Source organism: Bos javanicus, chromosome 23, assembly GCF_032452875.1.
Source record: "Bos javanicus breed banteng chromosome 23, ARS-OSU_banteng_1.0, whole genome shotgun sequence".
NCBI lineage: Eukaryota > Metazoa > Chordata > Mammalia > Artiodactyla > Bovidae > Bos > Bos javanicus.
In genome coordinates, this window is record NC_083890.1 from 36,822,170 (window position 1) to 36,840,815 (window position 18,646).

At 44.8% G+C, this 18,646-nt stretch overlaps 1 long non-coding RNA gene across 6 annotated transcripts in view; it reads right to left on the reverse strand.

Annotated features, from left to right (window-relative positions):
• LOC133236618 (uncharacterized) overlaps positions 1–17,385 on the reverse strand; it is a 405,417-nt gene extending 388,032 nt beyond the window's left edge. For 2 of the 6 annotated variants that reach the window (XR_009732943.1, XR_009732941.1), the window contains exons 1-2: positions 14,627–14,913; positions 12,704–12,950 (exon numbers count right to left, since the gene is read on the reverse strand). This is a non-coding gene — a long non-coding RNA (uncharacterized LOC133236618). Of the gene's footprint in view, positions 1–12,703; positions 12,951–14,626; positions 14,914–17,292 lie in introns of those variants that run through there. The other 4 variants (XR_009732945.1, XR_009732944.1, XR_009732942.1 and 1 more) reach the window with 4 other exon arrangements.
• Between the last annotated feature and the right edge of the window lie 1,261 nt (positions 17,386–18,646).

Here is an 18,646-nt window from a genome sequence, read left to right on the forward strand (position 1 = left end):
GACCTTTCCCTACAGAAGAAAATTAAAGAAATGTCATAATACAGGGAGAATATAATATAGAATAATGTGTACCACCAGGCTGTCTACTGAGTCAAGATTCCAAATTATTTTCTACAGCTTCCCTATATGTAAAAACAAACTGTTTCTATTTCCCAAAGAACATGATCCTGCAGTGCCCATCCAGCTAAAGTCCTGGTAAATATACTAAGCGTTCTGCCTGAATAAGAACTAAGCTCATAGTTTTAAAATGACATTTCATGGAAGATTTGAGCAGAAGACATTTTGCATTAGAACCAGAAATCCCAGAACACTGTCATTTAGACACTGTCAGTGCAAAAGAAGAGAAATTCAGCACTAAGGTGGTATCTAATTAAGACGTCAAATCTTTGCCTGCAATGACTCGCTTTTCTTGTTCTGCTAGATGAAGTCTTCTTGGTGGTATTATTCATATTCCAGCATAGCAAAGGAAGTACTACATTAAAAGGCAGTGTAACTCCAACTTTAAGATGCAATAAAGTCATAAGAGGCTAAGCCTTGTGGGTATTAATTTCCTCTTTTGCAAATGAATAACCAGATCTAGCTGGTCTCACTTCTCTTCCAATAAAATTTTAAATACTAGTCTTAAGGCTCTGAATGGCTGAACCAGTGATCAGTTAGTTCAAGTGCTTGAGTACTTGAAGGCTTATTACATGCAGAACTTTGTGAACGCTGAGAGGAAGTCCATTACAGAGAAGACACTGCCTGGCCCTCAGAGTTTACAACCTTTTTTAGTGTCCTAGGGCAACTGTAATCAATTAGTACAAACCCTAAGGCTTAAAACCACAGAATTTTTATTCTCTCACAATTCTGGAGGCCAGATGTCCAAAATCAAGTTGTTGACAAGGCCATGTGCCCTTTGGAGGCTTGTGACGGGTGGGGAGTCTATTCCTCGTCTCTTCTAGCTTGCAGTGGCCACTGGCATTTTGTGGAATGTGGCCATATCACTCTAATCTCTGTCATCAAACTTTTCTTTAACTACTGAATGTATTGATTTTTTTATCAAGTAAAAGTCAGTTATATCCACAGAAGTAAAAGCAGAGTCTTGAAGAGATATTTGTATACCTATGTTTTAACAGTACTATTGACAACGGCCAAAAAACAGAAGCAACCTAGTGTCCAGACAGCTGACAAATGGATAAAAAACTGTGGCAATGCATACAATGGAACATTATTCACCCTCAAAAATGGAAGAAATTTTGACAGATGCTACACCATGGTCGGAGAAGGCAATGGCACCCCACTCCAGTACTCTTGCCTGGAAAATCCCATGGATGGAGGAGCCTGGTAGGCTGCAGTCCATGGGGTCGCTGAGGGTCGGACACGACTGAGCTACTTCACTTTCACTTTTCACTTTCATGCATTGGAGAAGGAAATGGCAACCCACTCCAGTGTTCTTGCCTGGAGAATCCCAGGGACAGGGGAGCCTGGTGGGCTGCTGTCTATGGGGTTGCGCAGAGTCAGACACGACTGAAGCGACTTAGCAGCAGCAGCAGCAGCACACCATGGTAGAACCTTGAGGACATAATGGTAAGTAAAGCAGTCAGAAAAAGACAAATGCTGAAGTATTCCACCTACACAAAGTACCTAGAATAATCAAATTCATTCTGCCACCAATCTTCACATCGCTTTCTGCTCTGCTCTGTGGGGATGACCTTCTGTCTCTTTCTTAGGAGGACACTGAAGATTAGAGTTAGGGTGACCCAGATAACCCAGGACAGTCACCCCACATCAAGATCCTTAAACATACTGGGGAAGACCATTTTCTTTAGGTGATAATGTTTAAAAAAGATCAAGGCCTGATCTTTTTGGGAAGCAGGGTTACCGGCCATCAAACTGAAATGTCTAAAAATGAAGCAAAGCAATTAGGTGCTACAACTGAGTGGCAACAACAAATCTTCTGCCTGAGTTGGGGAGCGCAGTCCAGGTAGCCTAAACTGGGATGGTTCACCTGGGGCTAGACGAGGCTCTGTTTGTGTCTTCTCTCAGGAGTTCTCAAATGATTTTGTGAACCACCAAAGGGTTCCTTTCAGCCCAATAATCTTTATCATTCTGGTTGCTCTGCCGGTCTCTTGTTTACTACACCATCTTCATTTTACTGAATTTCTTCATGTTTTTTCGTCCCACCCCACTATAATCTGGTACACTGTTTTTGTTTCTATTGTGTTGGTCTTGGGGCTCATTTTTTCACAGCTGTAATAAGCAACTTCCTCTCTTCTGACCCAAGAGACACAGAAAAGTTTCTGCCCCAAATTATTACACTCCAGGACACATCACAGTGCCTGAAATTCCTCACTTCTCTTCTCTGAACTAAAGCCCACCATTTAAATTTAAATATTATTTTCTAGTGACTACACATTAAACCAGGAAGTTACTGAATCTTCATGAAAGAAATCTTCAGGTTCATTACTTCTGAAATATACATTTGTCAAAACATTAGTTCTGTGGAGTTTTGTTAATAAAGGTCCGGGAGTTTAGAAAATATATACAGGCAAACAAACAAAAATCCAAAAACCAGAGAGACCATGATTCCATATTCAAAAAAGTAAAACTCTAACCACTGGACATCTCAGAGCATTTGGAGGACCTGCTGAGCCTCCAAAAGAGCTGCACAATGTGTCGAGTTCCCCAACATACTCAGACACTGATGCCCCTTCTCCTCTTATGCTACATGATGGTAGGAACCATGTCCATTTTTGCTCAACTTTGTGTCTCCAGCCTCTAGTCCAGTCCTTACATGTGGCTGCATGGTGGATGACAGACGGATGGATGGATGGGAGGGTAAATGGATGGAAAAACATCTTGAGAGACTCAATGGTTCTGGATGATTGAGAAAAGAAAAGAGGACAAAGAGAAGGAAGGAGAGAAAATGACAAAGAAAGAAAAGGGGATTGAAGACCCCCCTGGTGGTGCAGTGGATAAGAGTCCACCTGAAAATAGGGGACACAGGTTCGATTCCGGGTCCGGGAAGATTCCACATGCAGAGCAATTAAGCCTGTGACCACAAGTACTGAGATGACACTCTAGAGCCTGTGATCCGGAACCACTGAGCCCGTGTGCTGAAACTACTGAGGCCAACTCAGCTAGAGCCTGTGCTCCCCAACAAGAGAAGCCAGCACAATGTGAAGCCTGAGTACCACGACAGAGTAGCTTCTGCCTACCGCAACTAAAAAATCCCTCGCGAAAGGAATTAAGACCCAGCGCAGCCAAAAATAAGTAAATACAAAAAAAAGGAAAGGTGATTGAAAGAATGGGAACTGTAGACAGTAGCAGTCAAATCTCCACTGCATGACAATTTTGCTCGAAGCTGGTTTCGATCATGGAGTTGGTATTAAAGTACATTTACAGATCCTTTATGCTACATCTTGCTTGGAGAGGCAGTGCTGTGGACTGAATGTTTGTGTGTCTCCCTAAATTCATACACTGAAACCCTAATCTCCAGTGTGATGGTATTTGGAGGGGAGGCCTTTGGGAGGTAATTGGGTTCGAATGAGGCCATGAGAATGGAGGCTGAGGATGAGATTGCTGCTGTTAAAAAGGGATGAAGAGGCCGGAGATCTCTCTCCATCAAGTGAGGATACAGCAAGAAGGCAGCCATCAGCAAAACAGGAAGAGGGCCCTCACCAGACACCGGACCCGCTCACACCTTGGTCTTAGACTTGCCAGCCTCCAGAATGGGAGAAATAAACATCTGTCTTAAAGCCACAGAGTCTGCAGTATTTCGCTGTAGTAGCCCAGGCTAAAGATAAGCACATGGCACAATGCCTGCAGTCAGAGACACCTGGGTCCTATACCCAGCTCTGCCCTTAACACCATCCACTCCCTCCCTTGCAAATATGGCTAACAATGTCTAATTCATGGGGTGGTTGACAGCTTTAGAGATCATTTCCCTAAAGACTAATGATCTAGGAATCTCTGAAGAGTTCCTTTTACTATATACTTTTATCATCCAAGAGCTCTGCAAAGTGCTTTGTATAAGCACATGACTTAGAAATATTATTTAATTGATGTAATTAGTTTCTTTCCTTCCTTTTTCCCCCTTTATCCTCTGGTTTCAACTAGGTACAATACAGTCACATAGTTCAAAGTTCAAATGATACACAGAATATACCATGAAAATTCTCCCTTCTTCCCCTAGACCCAGGCATTCAGCCCCTTCCTAAAGCATCCAATTTTACCTCAGGAGACTTTCAGTCAACAGATGCCTGTAAATTAGGCTAATTCTGAGTTGTTTTAAGCAACTCAAAACAAAATGCCCTACTGCTATTCATCATTCCAGAAGGTCTCCCACTAAGGTAACTTGTTTTAGGTAGCTTGCTGCTAGCTGAATTCCTTATGTGGGTTAATCAATAGGCTTGTTAATAAAGAACCACCCCCTATAGTCCTCACCCATCACCAAATGACTCAGAAACCTTGGACCTAAAACTGATACTCAGCACAGCTTCATTCTTTTTAGATGACTGAGAAGCTCTGTATTTCACCAGTCATTTTCAACATCTGAGTCAAAGTAATGTCCTAGAAAAGAGCAGAAATGATAGCAAATGGAGAGTTCTGATTTTGGAAATATACTAGATTACTTTTTCTAGCAACATATTAGGATCCAATATTATTCCATAAGAACAGGAGGCAGAATCTGAGATCACCGGGGTGAGCTGGGAGCCACCAAAATTGACCAGCTCTGAGAACTGAGGTCTAAAGAAGGTGAAAACCAACGACAAAAAGAATTAGCAAGGGACTTCCCTGGTGGTCCAATGGCTTAGACTCCGCACTCCCAGTGCAGGGGGCCCGGGTTCAATCCCTGGTCAGGAACCCACATGCTGCAACTAAGACCCAGAGCAGCCAAATAAATAAATAAACATAAATATATAGATTTTTTTTAAAAAAGAAGCAGTAGCAGGATATGACCAGACAGAGTTAAAGCCAAAGGCCTAAACAACTGAGAAGCACAAATGGCCAGGATATGCAAAGATAAACTATTTGAATCTGTGCAGTAAGTCATGGAATTTGCATAGCAAGCTGAATCAGTAGGTAAATAAGAATTAAATTCATGCAAAGCCAGGAGTCATAAAATAAGACAGAAATTACAAGATGCCCAGACTAAGTCCCTTTTCTGGACACCTAGATCCCCTCCTATGTTTCAAAGATGATCTGGATACCAAGACGGAGTTAGCCAAACCCATTCCTAGCTCCGGAAACCTCAGCACACACACAGGCTGGGAACTCAGGAGGCCACCCCACTCAGCAAGGACATGGCAACAGAATGATGAGAACATGATCCTTCTTGCTCTTGTTATCCTGCTTGAATCTCAAATACACTGTTACAGCCATTTAGTTAGAAACCTACACGGTCTGTTCAGGTATACTAGTTTAATCATAACAGTCAAATGAGAATTTTGAATTTGGCTGCAGAGTCGGGCAGAATTCAACAAAAATTTTTGGAGAAAAACATTCCATGAACTTTCACCCAAATTCCCACTCTGAGACAAATGCTGAAAATGTATTACGACAGAAGCAGTGTTTATTTATCCAAAGACAGGATGACAAGTGCCTTTCTTTTTTTTAGTTTTTGCTTCTACTCATCTGTAAAACACAAAAGAAGCTGAAAGCATAGGCTAGGAATTTTTTCTTACATTACCATCTCTTTATTTTAATCACTGAGTCAAATACGGTATGCTGTATTTCAGCAGGGTTGTCACATAACTAACTGTGCCAAGCCCCAAAGGACTCTACACTCTACACTAACTCACCATTAGGCACTAGCATCCTTGATGGGCTAGAGCAGTACATGATTCTTCCAGGGGAAGAGGGCAGACAGGAAGGAACAGCTCTCCAGAATGTCAATTTGAAGGTGAAAGTGAAAGTCACTCAGTCATCTCCGACTCTTTGTGACCCCATGGATATACAGTCCATAGAATTCTCCAGGCCAGAATACTGAGGAGTGAGTAGCTTTTCCCTTCTCCAGGGGATCTTCCCAACCCAGGGATCGAACCCAGGTGGTGGCTAAATAGAACTTGACGGGAAACTGTCAACTTGGAAACATGGGGTCAACTCACAAAGTAAGAGCCAAGAAGTGCCCACATTTGGGCGTTCTGAGCTTGGGGACAACTTCTTTCTTCTACATCTTCATTGCATCCCAATGAAAGAATTGAAAGGGACATGGTTATGCACTCAGTCTCCCCATAATATCTAGGGTTCATCCTTCAGTCCAAACAGGAGCTATGAAGACGCAGGCCCAGACCAAACTGAACCCCAGGGGCACAAACTGAGAGCCACAAGCGTAGGCACTGGAACTTCTGGTGTGGAGTGTCGAGCGAAGTTCAAGTTCTCTTCCTTCTTCCAGTATTGAAAAGCCCCTGCTTTTCAGGAAGTCTCCTGATTAAAGAATCCTTAAGTCCTAAACTGACTTTTCCTCCAATTGCAACCCAAAGTTTCACATCTGTCTTTCTGTCCTTAATCTTCTTATGCCACTAAGTGTATAAATGGGTATAAACCGAATTTTACCAAACTCAAGACTCTCGACTTGTTTAATATACTCCTCCATGTCTAATCCATCACATCCATAAAGCTTTCCATCCATTCATCTTTACATTTTGAAAATCTGAACAAGAGGCCAGTATATACTTATGCTCAGTGTTTAATGGTGACATTTAAATGTAAGTACAATAAAATATAAAAACTGTATACTGCTGCCGCTCAGTAAAGATACCCACACCACCGAAAGGTCAAGTTCAAACAGGCCAAGTTCAAGGGAAAGGAAACAAAGCTTCTCCAGCTTGGCCAACTTCTGCTCTAGACTTTTACAGAAGTCTCATTCTCTCTATTGAAGCTGTAAGACCCAGAAGGCTAAGACCAATCCTAGGACAACAGGAAAAAGGCACAGACCTGGTCACGGAGGCTGACTTCAAGGACACTAAGAACCACCCCTGGAGCCTCAGAACAGTCCAGAACAGCTGCTCGCCAAACTAGACAGCCCAGAACAGAAGCTAGATCTATGGATAAAGAGTACGTCCTTACATGGATGGGCCTCCTGAGTAGCTCAGATGGGAAAGAATCTGGCTGCAATGCAGAAGACCCAGGTTTGATCCCTGGGTCAGGAAGATCCCCTGGAGAAGGGAATGGCAACCCACTCCAGTCACCAGAGTTTCTTCAGTAGTATAGGATTCATGTGCACATTTAATTTGAAAGAATAGAATTTTGAAGATATGCATTTGGGGGGGGATACAAACTTCAATCTATAGTATGAATATGTTGAAACCTAAAAATATCAGAATTACAGTATTTGAAGGTGGGGGTCTTTGGGTGATGATCAGGTCACGAGAGTAGAGCCCTCATGAATGGGATTAGTGTCCTTATAAAGAGCTCCCCGTCCCCTTGCCTCTTGCACCATGTGAGGACATGGAAGACAGACTCTTTGAACCAGGAGGCCAGCCCTCACCAGACATGGCACCTTGGTCTTGGACTGCTTAGCCTCCAGGACTGTCACAAATAAATTTCTGCTGTTTATAACCCACCTAGTCTACGATACTTGGTTAGAGCAGCCTGAAATGACAAAGACAATGCATTTGTGGTGATGTATATATATTCCGACATTTCTAACTAGGTTGCGTATTGCTATCTTATGTGACATGAGATATATTTAAGATGGCACCTAGTTGCTGTTTTATTAAAACCATATTTCAATCCAAGCTTGAACTAGCCAGCACTTGCCATCATTCCAGCCTGTCTCTCCTCCACTCTCCTTCATGTTCAGCATGAATCAAATGGCGTAAGCATCCCAAATACATTCCAGTTAACACCCCATGTCCCATCCCTCCACATTTTTCCACATCCACTCCAAGCCTTTGTTCTTCCCTTTGATTCCATGTTAAAATGCTAGGCATCTTTTAAATCCCAACTTGGAAAAGTCTTCCCTGATCCCAAAAGACACTCCCTGCCCTGATTTAATCCTATACCTTGTATATAGCACTATTACCAGCGTTTTTATGTTTGTTTGTTTTTTACTGACTGTCACCCCCTATTGTGAATGGCAAAGGGTACAAAGTCCTATCTTATATTTGGGTGACTTTGATCAAATTGAGACTTCTGAGTCTCAATTTCTTCTTCTGTAAGATAAACATAGATGTTATCATCCCATCTCTCAGACTATTATGAGACTTAACTAAGATAACCTATGTAAGAGCACTTTTTAAAAAATATTTATTTAGCTGCATTGATTCTTAGTTGTGACATGCAGAATCTAGTTCTTTGACTAGGGATCAAACCCAGGCTGCTTGCCTTGGGAGTGGGGAGTTTTAGTCACTGAACCACCAGGGAAGTCCCAGTGACAGCATTTTATCAATTATAAAGTACTGACAAATTTTATTTAGAATAAAGAAGACTTTTTGAAAATAGGTAATGGACCACACAAATTAGGAAAAAAGATATGATCTCTCACCATTTATAAAAACAGCTCTAGATAAAACTACCAGTGAGCATTGACCTCCCAAAACCATAACCTGGAAGGTCTATTCTCAATTGTCATCTCGCTCAATCCATCAGCAGCACGTGTCCCAGACAGCCTTGCCTTCTTCCTGGACACACTCTCTTCACTGGGCTTCCACCACTTCTAAATCTAGCCCCGAGGCTTTCCTTTCTATACTCACTCCCTTGGTGATCTCATCCTCTCTCAGGGCTTTAAACAGCATTTAATTTCTTCCTATTCACTAATGTGGATCCTGTAGATTTCTTCCCTGAAAATCAAACCTGTGTATTAAACTGCTTAGATGCTTTAAAAGTACCTTAATGTGTCCAAACTGAGCTCCCAGTCTCCCCCATCCCAAGTACACACTTCATCTCAGTTCATGGACATTGGATCTGTTCAGGTGCTTGGGTCAAAAATATTTCAGATTTGATGCCTCTTTTTCTCTCATACTTTCTAACTAATCCACCGAAAAATTCTCCAACCAAAGTAGCTTCAGAATCCAGTCCCTTCTCACCACCTCCATGCTGCTTTTATCCTCGTCCAAGTTGCCATCATCTCTCACTTGACACCTGAAACTGCTTCCTAAATGGTCTCTCTGTTTCTGCCCTACCCATCTTTGATCTTGTTGAATAAACCCATCAGTCATTGTGTGACAACATTAGTTATATTAAGTCAATCACTGGTTAAACCCCTTCAATGGTACCCTGTGTCCCTCAGTGTAAAATCACAAAGGGATTTAAGGATCCGTGTGATCTGCTCACCAAAGTCTTATTTCCTCTCTGACCTCACCTCCCACCACTGTCCCCTTTGCTAAGTCCACTTCAGCCACTATTCCCACCTTGCTTTCCGTGGATAACCAGACACTGGCCCTGCCTCTGCCTGGATGCTCTTCTGCCAGCTATCACGTGGATCATTCCTTCACTTCCTTTATATCATTCCTCAAATGTCACCTTCTCCATGAGGTCATTCCTGGCCATCCTTTCCTCTTACTCCCCACTGCTCTTTCTCGATTTTTTTTTCTCAATAGTAGTTGCCATCTTTTAACGTATATTCTACTGTCACTGGTAAAAGCTCCAACAGCACCAGAATTTTCATTTCTTTTGTATCTTCAGTGCGTAGAGCAATGCCTGACACATAGATGCCATATTACTTATAAGAAAGAATGAGGAGAGAATGAATGCACAAAATAGGCTTCACAAGTCCGTGATACCTGTACTTCTAACCACCCGTATCTTCAACAATAAAGGGCAGAAAAACCATCAAAGTTCTTAAAAATGACTGACACTTAAAAGTCAGAAAACTTGCTTTTCATTTACTTATCAGATGCCTAGTATGTGTTGCATTTATAATTTTGGAAGGCAGAGCTGAACATTAAGAGTTCCCTCCTATGTAAGTTTCTTAGGAGTTTCCTGGCAGATTCTTCTGGTCTCAATAATTGAAACTAATCCATGTCAACAAACAGTTTTAAAAAACCAAAACTATAAAATTGGATACTTAAGGTAATTAAGTATATTTGGTTCTAGCCTAAGCATTACATCACACAGAAAAACTTTAAGGAATGCATGATTTTTAAATGCTGTAATTACAAATTATTATATTAGTAGTTGTTATACTAATGAATATAATTTGCTGATTAAAACAGATGTTGTCCACAAAGAGAAAGTTGTGGATACATCTGGAAAAAAAACTTTTCCCATTTTAATATTGATTTATTCCATATTTTTCTTTTTAATTATTATCATTTTAAGGCAACTATCTGCTTGTAAATTACAAATGAGAAGGAGCAGTACTTTAACATTCTCACCAAAAACTTCCTAAGGGTAAATGAATATAATCTTCCTCAAACTAAATAATCACTCAGGAATGGCGATGTATTTTACTAAATTACAGATCTAGAAAATGAAAATCCAAGACTTTAAACTTCATTTCACAATGATACGCTATTCTTCGAAGTGTTGTTTATACTAACTGTGAGTTTTCGATTTAAATAAAAACCATTCTATCAAAAACTAATATCAGAAAATGCACTGTGGTTCTTGATTTCCTCATCAAGAAATCACTGAACCATCACTTTACATCATAACAAAAAAGTGAACAAACAAAATTTTTTAAACTATAAGTTTACCCCTCACTGACAACACCGAAAGTAGAGAATTTGTGTAAATCAATTCTAGAAACTTGCTCTTATCGCAATTTACAGAAATTTCTGTAAGGAAAAGGAAAAGCCACATAGTCCAAGAGGAAGTCATGACCTTCGGCAACATACTGATACATAACAAGATTTAATAAGTGTTTGTTGAAGTGAATTAATCCATGCTTACCTGGATAAAAGACTCGAATAGAACATAATTTTAGAGGAAAAAAAAAAAAACCTCATCTTAACATGTGAAAACTTCCATCCAAATTGACTTTGAATACTTCCGTGAATAGTTTTGGTTAATGTGGCTTAAAACTTACAAGACAGTCAACAAAGAAAGTTGAAAGTATCAAAACATCACCAATTCATTGTGAAAGGCAATAGTAGTAGGGTTTTTTTAATGTATCTAAACATATTTACAGATACTTACCCCTTTGCTAAGCTTTTTCTTACACACATGGGTTTTAAAAATACATTCCCAACAACAGCAACTTCATGGGATAAGTGCTCTGATCCCCACTTACAAATGAGAAAACTGAGACCCCAGGAAAGCTAATGAACTGGCCCAGGTTATCAAGATGAGGATTTAAACTCAAGTCTGTTTCATTGCAAAGTCTGTTTCTAAACCTCTGAGCCCAACACTGGATAGCCATTAGAACAGATTCAAACATATTCACTTTATACATTTGTAGGTAAAATATTTGCTGGGAAATAATACTGCAGTTTAGAGCCCCTCAGAACATTCCAGCAGATAAACTTTTGCTGAAAACGTTTCAGGAAATCTGACATCTTCATACAATGCACTTTGTCGAAAGTATACTTCACAGAAATTGTAAAAGAAATTGTATTTCTTGATCTAATATTCCCTGAGCTAAACAGTTACAGGAAAATAATTGTTAGTAATACACACAAGTTTTCCACATCAGTAACTCTAGTGTTGAACAATTTGAAAATGAAGTTCCCAAGAGAGGATGCTCCTTAACTATAGAAGCAATCAACAAATCATAAAACCTTAGAGCTAAAAGAATTCTTTGAGTTTCTTTAAACTAACCCTTCACTGAATAGATGATAAACTAAAGTCCAGGCAGGTGAAGCAGTTTATCTAAGTTTCTACAACTAAATAAGAAGCTAATTATAAGACGTTTTACTTACAGCAGGATAAAAATATTTCCAATTCCCAATTATCTTTTTGACCAGACCTTATCATTTCTCAGTTACAGTAATATATCAGTGATATTCTCCAATTGTAGCACTTAAAACTACCTTGAACTTGAATCATTTTGAGGATCAAATCCTAAACTTAAATAACTTCAAAGCAACCTAGCCTAAACAAAGAAAACTCTCACTTTTCATGACAAACAACTGCTGAACAAGGGAGTAAATACTGTATCAAAATACTTTTTATATTACCAACAGTATTCATGTGAACTTTGAATGGCTTTCTCACAGAGATGATCAAGAATTATAAGATGTAAAAGAAGGAATATAAGACTCTTAATGACCACCATAAAAACTTAATGTATATCATAAAGATTAAATAAATGTTCAGCCTCTGTTGGTTACTACATAGTAAAGTTTTTATTCTGATAGAACCTACTATACTTTATATAGACCCCCAGCTAGTAGGAATTCATTTCCGTCTGGCTACTTTTGTATTTTATTTACCAAAATGAAATATCAAGAGTGTCCAAAATGAATGCAAACTACAGAAGTCCTGCTACTATAGAAATGTTCACTGTTATATTTAAAAGGAAAATCAATCATAGACAGAATAGAATACCTACCTATCAGACCCATCATTGTTATATAACTTTCCTTTGTAACTATATAACCACATTCATGATAAGTGATAACCGTGAAGACAGTCAAATTAATAAAGTTTCCTTAGAAGTACCCAAATCGTCATCCCAAATGAAAGTGAACCTACAAAAACCAGTACAAAACAAGGAACTCTAAAGTCATAAATCACTTTGAACAGGCAACAGCTCAAAATAACTAGAAAATTCTGTAAAGGTATAAGCACCAGCTCCCAAACAAAGTGCCTGTAGAGTATTTAAAAAGCAACGTACCTTCTTTAAGATGGAGAATTCCCAGTGTTCAAACAGTAGTAATCCACATAGGGGAGGCATCATCAAAAATCCCAACAACTTTGAAGCAACTCCAAAGAAAAAAGTTTGGCAACTTTTCCTTCAGGAATGACGATGTAGTAATGGTACTTCCACAATGTTCACTGATAGAAAGATCCAGTAAGAAGGATGTAGCACAGAGGAGGCGGGAGTGCTTCTGTTTTCTAGATGCTGACCACAGTAATCACACCTGTACAATTGAAATTCATTAGTGTCAGCTTCCGAGTCATTCTGCACAGTTTCTTTTTTTTTTTTTTAAAAAGTAACTTTAGCATTAATAGATTTCTTTGACATGAAAATTCAAAACCGGCATAGTTCTGGCAGCTGAATCATTTCTAGCTGCAGGTTTTAATAATGGATACTCTATATAAATCATAACTTTCAGAAGTTCAAATAGACTGTCTTTGGCTGTTTCCTCCAGTTATTTGATGGCAGCACAGTCTGATGGTTCATCTGTCCTGTCAAACCATAAAAGGCGAGAGATAAAGGCAAAGGGTGTGGGGTGGGGATAGGAAAGGAGAGCGGTGATACATCACCTTGGAATTTGGAACCATCTCACAAAACATACCTGAAGATAATGACCTAAATTTACATTTTCCAGTTCAGGAGCCCTGTTTCACACATTCCTAGTATTCAAACATGGCTAGAACATACTACCTTTGTTCACTTTCAACAAACTCTCAACTTCTGTCCCTAAATGTCTTTTTATGAACCAAGGGACGGGGCAGATAAACAACTTTTGTGGTCAAGTGCGAAAGGGCTGAAAGAAATGTCCTAGAAAGTGGAGAGGTGTACCAGTGATGCAGAGTTTGCCTCATCTGAGCCAGAACCAACCTAGAAACACTGGGAAGTGACGCTACTTGAGAAACAAAGTTAGGGAGTCTCCTTGTGCCCGTAAACACTGAGGGAATCGCGCTGCGTCTCCACCCCGCAGAAGCTCCAACAGCCATCCCTCTTTTGGGCGGGCGTGGCAGACAGAAACAAAAGGTTAAAACACAAAAGGCGGGGCGGGCCGCTGGGTCTGGGGAGCTTCTGGCGCTCGCGGTCCCCTTTCTACTCAAACGCATTAAATTGGGGCGGGGTGGGGGCCGCGTGAAGTGAGAGAGGTGATGCTAGATGGCCAGGACCGCATAGGTTATCCTGGGTGGGTCGTGAAACTGAAAGGGGCGGACGGGATGGCGTACTCCTAACTAGTGGTCCAGGCCCATCCCTGCATCCCTGCATCTCTGACAAGTCGAGAACCTGTGGCTTCTTCCTCCTCCCTACCTCGGCCCCAAAGAAAACTTTCTCAACTCTTTCCAGCTCGCTCTAATCTCCTGGACCACAAACACAAGGTCTTATCCCCTACCAGTCACACCTCTTCTGCGTTCTATTGTTGTAGCTTTGGGTATGGTGCGTAGGAATCGGCACAGCGCTCCGCAGCCGGTTAAGTTATAAAAACGCCGAGGGAAGGGCCCCCCTCTTCCCGATCTCTTGCCTTCGCAGGACCAAAGTCAGGGCTGGGGTGGGGGTGAGACCCGGCACAACCCGAACCATCGCGGCATGCTTCCCTCGGGTCTCCCTGCAGCTGGGAGATAGGCGAGGCAATACCCCCCTCGAGACACTCTTCCCCCATCCCCCCAGCTCCTCATATAAAGAGGCACTTGAGAGAAATGCCCGCCTGGCTCTTGCCTATGAGAAATAAACAAATAAAACAATCTGTGCAAGTTCCTTAAGGAACAAAAGAGAAGGGACACGGGGATGGGGGGAAAGGAGATACAACTTGGCCAAACTTCGCCACCGGATCGATCCTTCGTCCTCCCAAGGGCGGGGAAGCCGGGAGCATCGCGAGGGAGAGCGGTAAACAAGACCACCGTCCCCACTTACCTTCTTCCCCACTTGGTCGCACTTTGAAGAGACACTTCCCTTGTCGCGGTCCTCGAGGCGTTCGGACACTTTTGTGTGGCCTGACAGCGGAGAAAGTCGCGGCGGCAAAGTTGCGAGAGGGAGATACCCGCGCGTCCGGGGGAGAGGGGCGGAGAGAGAGTTCATCAGAGTTCCCCCTTTTGTTCCAAGTCCCAGAGCAGACAAAGAGGCGGCGAGCGGCGGCAGGTTTCTCCTCTCACCCCTTCTTCCTCTCTCCCTCCCCTCCCCTCCCCGCCCCCTCCCTCTCCCCGCATCTCCCGCCCGGCTCGGAAACCTCGGAGGCGAGCCGGGGCGGCTCCGGCCCCAGCTCGTGGCAACTCTGCCCCGACCCTCTCCACCCACCACCTCACTCGAAACTTTCGCCGGGAGATGCCCGTCTGGGCCCCTCCAACCCACCTCCCTTTTACTGCCTCCCAGTCTAACGCGCTCAAGTCTACCGGGAGGGGGGAGAGAGAGAGAGGAATCTCCAAAATCATTGTTTCCGGGAGATGCACCTCTTTGTTTGCACTTTCCCTGCCAATCAATGTGAGCTATCCACTTTGACATCGAGTTTCTGTCAGTTTCCCCTCATCCCGAGAGACCAGATGAGACGGGTAAAGGGGTCCACCCCCAGAAGATCCAGGCGCGTAGACAACTAGAGGTGGGCTGCGCCCTGGGTTCTCCATCCTGGCTCCTCCACTGGGATCACCCGCTCCACCCGGCACACCAAAAGAACTCAAAAGGGCATCAAGAAGTGTTAGAAAAGTCTGCTCCACCCCGCCCCCCTGCCCACCCCCACCCCTTCTGTCCCTTGGGGACTGCCTCTAATCCCGAGGAGGAAGCCCATCTCGGGGACCCACTGGGACCTCCACCCCTCGGGGCTACCTGTTGCTGCAGGCGCTGCGCGACTTGGTCCAGGGGCGCCGACGACAGATTCCCACCTCGAGCATCGCGCCCACCCCTCAGGCCCCAAACTTCTCCGAACCACATACCACGAAGGCAAGACTTTCCGGGTGGCCGCGCTCCTTCTGACCCTGGAGCCAGGCCCTCCTCACCGGTTCCCTTCTCTGCACCACTGCCTTGCCCTCGCTCCAAAAATCGGACTCAGGGTCCCTGGCCGCCTCCCCGACCTCTACTCCCTGGCAACTCCAAGCATCCCGTCTTTCCGCCTCCTCCCCCACTGCCTTGCCCGGGCAAATCGGGTGTTCCGGACCAAGAACAGCTCCGGACCCTCCTCCAGATCCTTTACCAGTGTTTCCCCGACCGTCTGAACTGGGGACCCCCATCCTCACGTCCCCTATCCTTAGACGCTCATCCCAACTGCGGGTCACAGTACTGGCGCTCGGAGTGACTCAGAGTAGCGCTCATTTTCCTTCAGGATCTTACTAGAATTGAAGGGAAGGGAAGCCGGAGGTTGGGGGGAATGGGAGAGAATGGGGGCCTGCAATGGAAAGCAGTTTCTAGGGCAAAGAAAAAAAAACAAAAAGACCAACATTTCAAAGCAAACATCCACCTTTCAGGAGGTACTCGGCCCATCGCGCACCTTCGCCCCCATCTCTCCTCCTTCCCCATCCCAAACTTGAGGGTCTTTGGGTTGGTGCAGTTTTGGGGGTGGGGGGTGTAAAGGGATGAGGCAGAAGGAGGCCTGGAAACTTGGGACCAAGGTCGGGAGATGGGTGGGGGGTGGGGGATGCCTGAAGAAGGAGATGGGGGAGGGAGCGAAGAGCCCCCGCCGAGCCCGGAATGTCGCGGCGGACAGTCCCGGTCCTCCCCGGGAGACTCCTCGCCAGGTCTCTCCCCCGGAGCGGAACAAAGACGCCGCGAGGAGCGCGTCTGTCCTCGCCTCCCCGCGCCCGCACCCCGCCCTCCGCTTCGCTCGCTGGAGCCCACGCCGCCCTCGGAAACTTTGCAACCAACTTCCCCCCAGAGTTCGCGCGCGCGGCGCAAGGAACAGAAGAAGAAATGGGGACAATCGCACGCGGGGACCAGAGATGCCCCTTGTCCTCGTCCCCTCCCGGACGCGGAGGACCACTCCTGGCGCCGCCGGTCCCGGCCCGCGCGGGGGGCGACCCGCGGTGCCAGGGCGAGAAGCACACACGTTTTCGCCGCTCCCTTAAGGGAGCTTCTTTAGTTTAGGCGCCTGCAGGGCTGGGTCGTGAGGTCGAGGGAAGAGGTGGCCAAAAGAGATGCGGGCGGAGGGCCGCGGATCGGACCTGCGGCGGGAGGCCAGGGCGCGGGAGCGAGCACCAGTGTGGCCGCGCCCGTCGGGCCGGGTGCCGGCGCGTCCCGTCCCGCCCGCCGAGCTCGGCCCGCGGCAGCGAGGCCGCACTGTCACGGCCCCGGGGCCCGCCCAGCCCGCCTCTCCTTCTTGCACGTCGCCCGCTCACCTGCCCGGAGCCCGGACACCTGCGCCGCCTTCTCCTGGAGCCTCGGGTTTCCAGGGCGGCCGCTGGCCTACTGGAAACTCAGAAGCTTCATCTGAGGTTAGGGATCTTCAACGCACCGCGACCAACCACAGGAGAAAACAGCCCCCACCCACTCCTGTCTGGCACATTTTCCTCTTTGTCTAATTATGATGACTTCCAGAATTCTCTTTTTAGGAGAAGTCTACCCACCACCCACCCGCCCCGCGCGCGACAAACCCTTACTTTCCGCTATCTTCATGGATTGGCTTGGAAAAGAACGAAAAAGTCAGTACTTCGAGACAATTCAGTTCTGCTGCCTCACAAAAGTACTCGTTGTGGGGTAACTCGAAGAGTTGCTGACTTCTAAATCATGACTGTCATAGTAGATTAATGGAATCTATTGAAACACTACCAAACCTTAAAAAAAAATGTACTGTTTGTTTCTCTCTTTTCTCAAGGGAAGGGCCATTTGCCAGGTGAACTGTCAGTGTGGCTTCAAGAAGGCTTTCTCACAGCTTTATGGAACACTCCCACCCGGGCTGTTGGAGGTCTCTCTGTTTCCCAACCTGCTGCCGGACTAAGTGATTTCCTCCCAAGTATCTTGGTCCTTTACTAGTCAGAGCTCCGCCACCTCCACTTGTGGGCTGCTCTCAGTATGATACTAGTCACTGCTACCTTTTTCTCAGACGGCACCATATTACTATTATCATTAAATTAATTAAGATCTAGGCTCAAAAGTGGATGTGTCCATGCATACATGCTCAGTCACTTCAGTGGTGTCCAACTCTTTGCGACCCTATGGACTGTAGCCCGCCAGGCTCCTCTGTCCATGGGATGCTCCAGGCAAGAATACTGGAGTGGGTTGCCATGCCCTCCTCCAGGGGATCTTCCCTGCCCAGAGATCAAACCCATGTCACCTGCACTGCAGGCAGATACTTTACCACTGAGCAACCAGGGAAGCCCCAGGCTCAAAGGTGGATATACCAGAACAAATGGGCTTAGGAACCCAAGTATCTTCTCTGAACTGACAATGTGGGTGCTCAGCTTGGGACTCCACACCTGTCATTCCTACAGCAGGCTAACCGCAGCTTCTACCCTGTGTCTCCCTATTCTGCCTCCCTGTTCAAAGTATTTTTGAACAGAAGACTCCACTTGGCCAGTGCAGGGGTGCAGGCTAGAAGCGCCAGGCAGATGACGCCCTTCAGAGAAGCACTCAACAAGAGCAGCGGATGAAAGTCAGTTTAAAACTACCCCAGGTTCCCCACCTGGAGGTAGGACTAGACTTACTAAGTTGTGTTCTACACTGTCTCCACCAGGTCCTCATCTTTGGGCCTCAGTTAACCACAGCATTAACTCCCTTTCTAAGGAGCCCTATGTTGGCTACTTACTTACTTACCTCCTGGCACCTCTAGTGCTTTCTGCCACTGCATCCCAAACAGGCCACAGTACTTACCCTTGAATCCTGGTCTCAAGGTCAGCTTCTGCAGGAGCTCAACCTAAGACATGGAGAAGGCAATGGCACCCCACTCCAGTACTCTTGCCTGGAAAATCCCATGGACAGAGGAGCCTGGTAGGCAGCAGTCCATGGGGTCGCTAG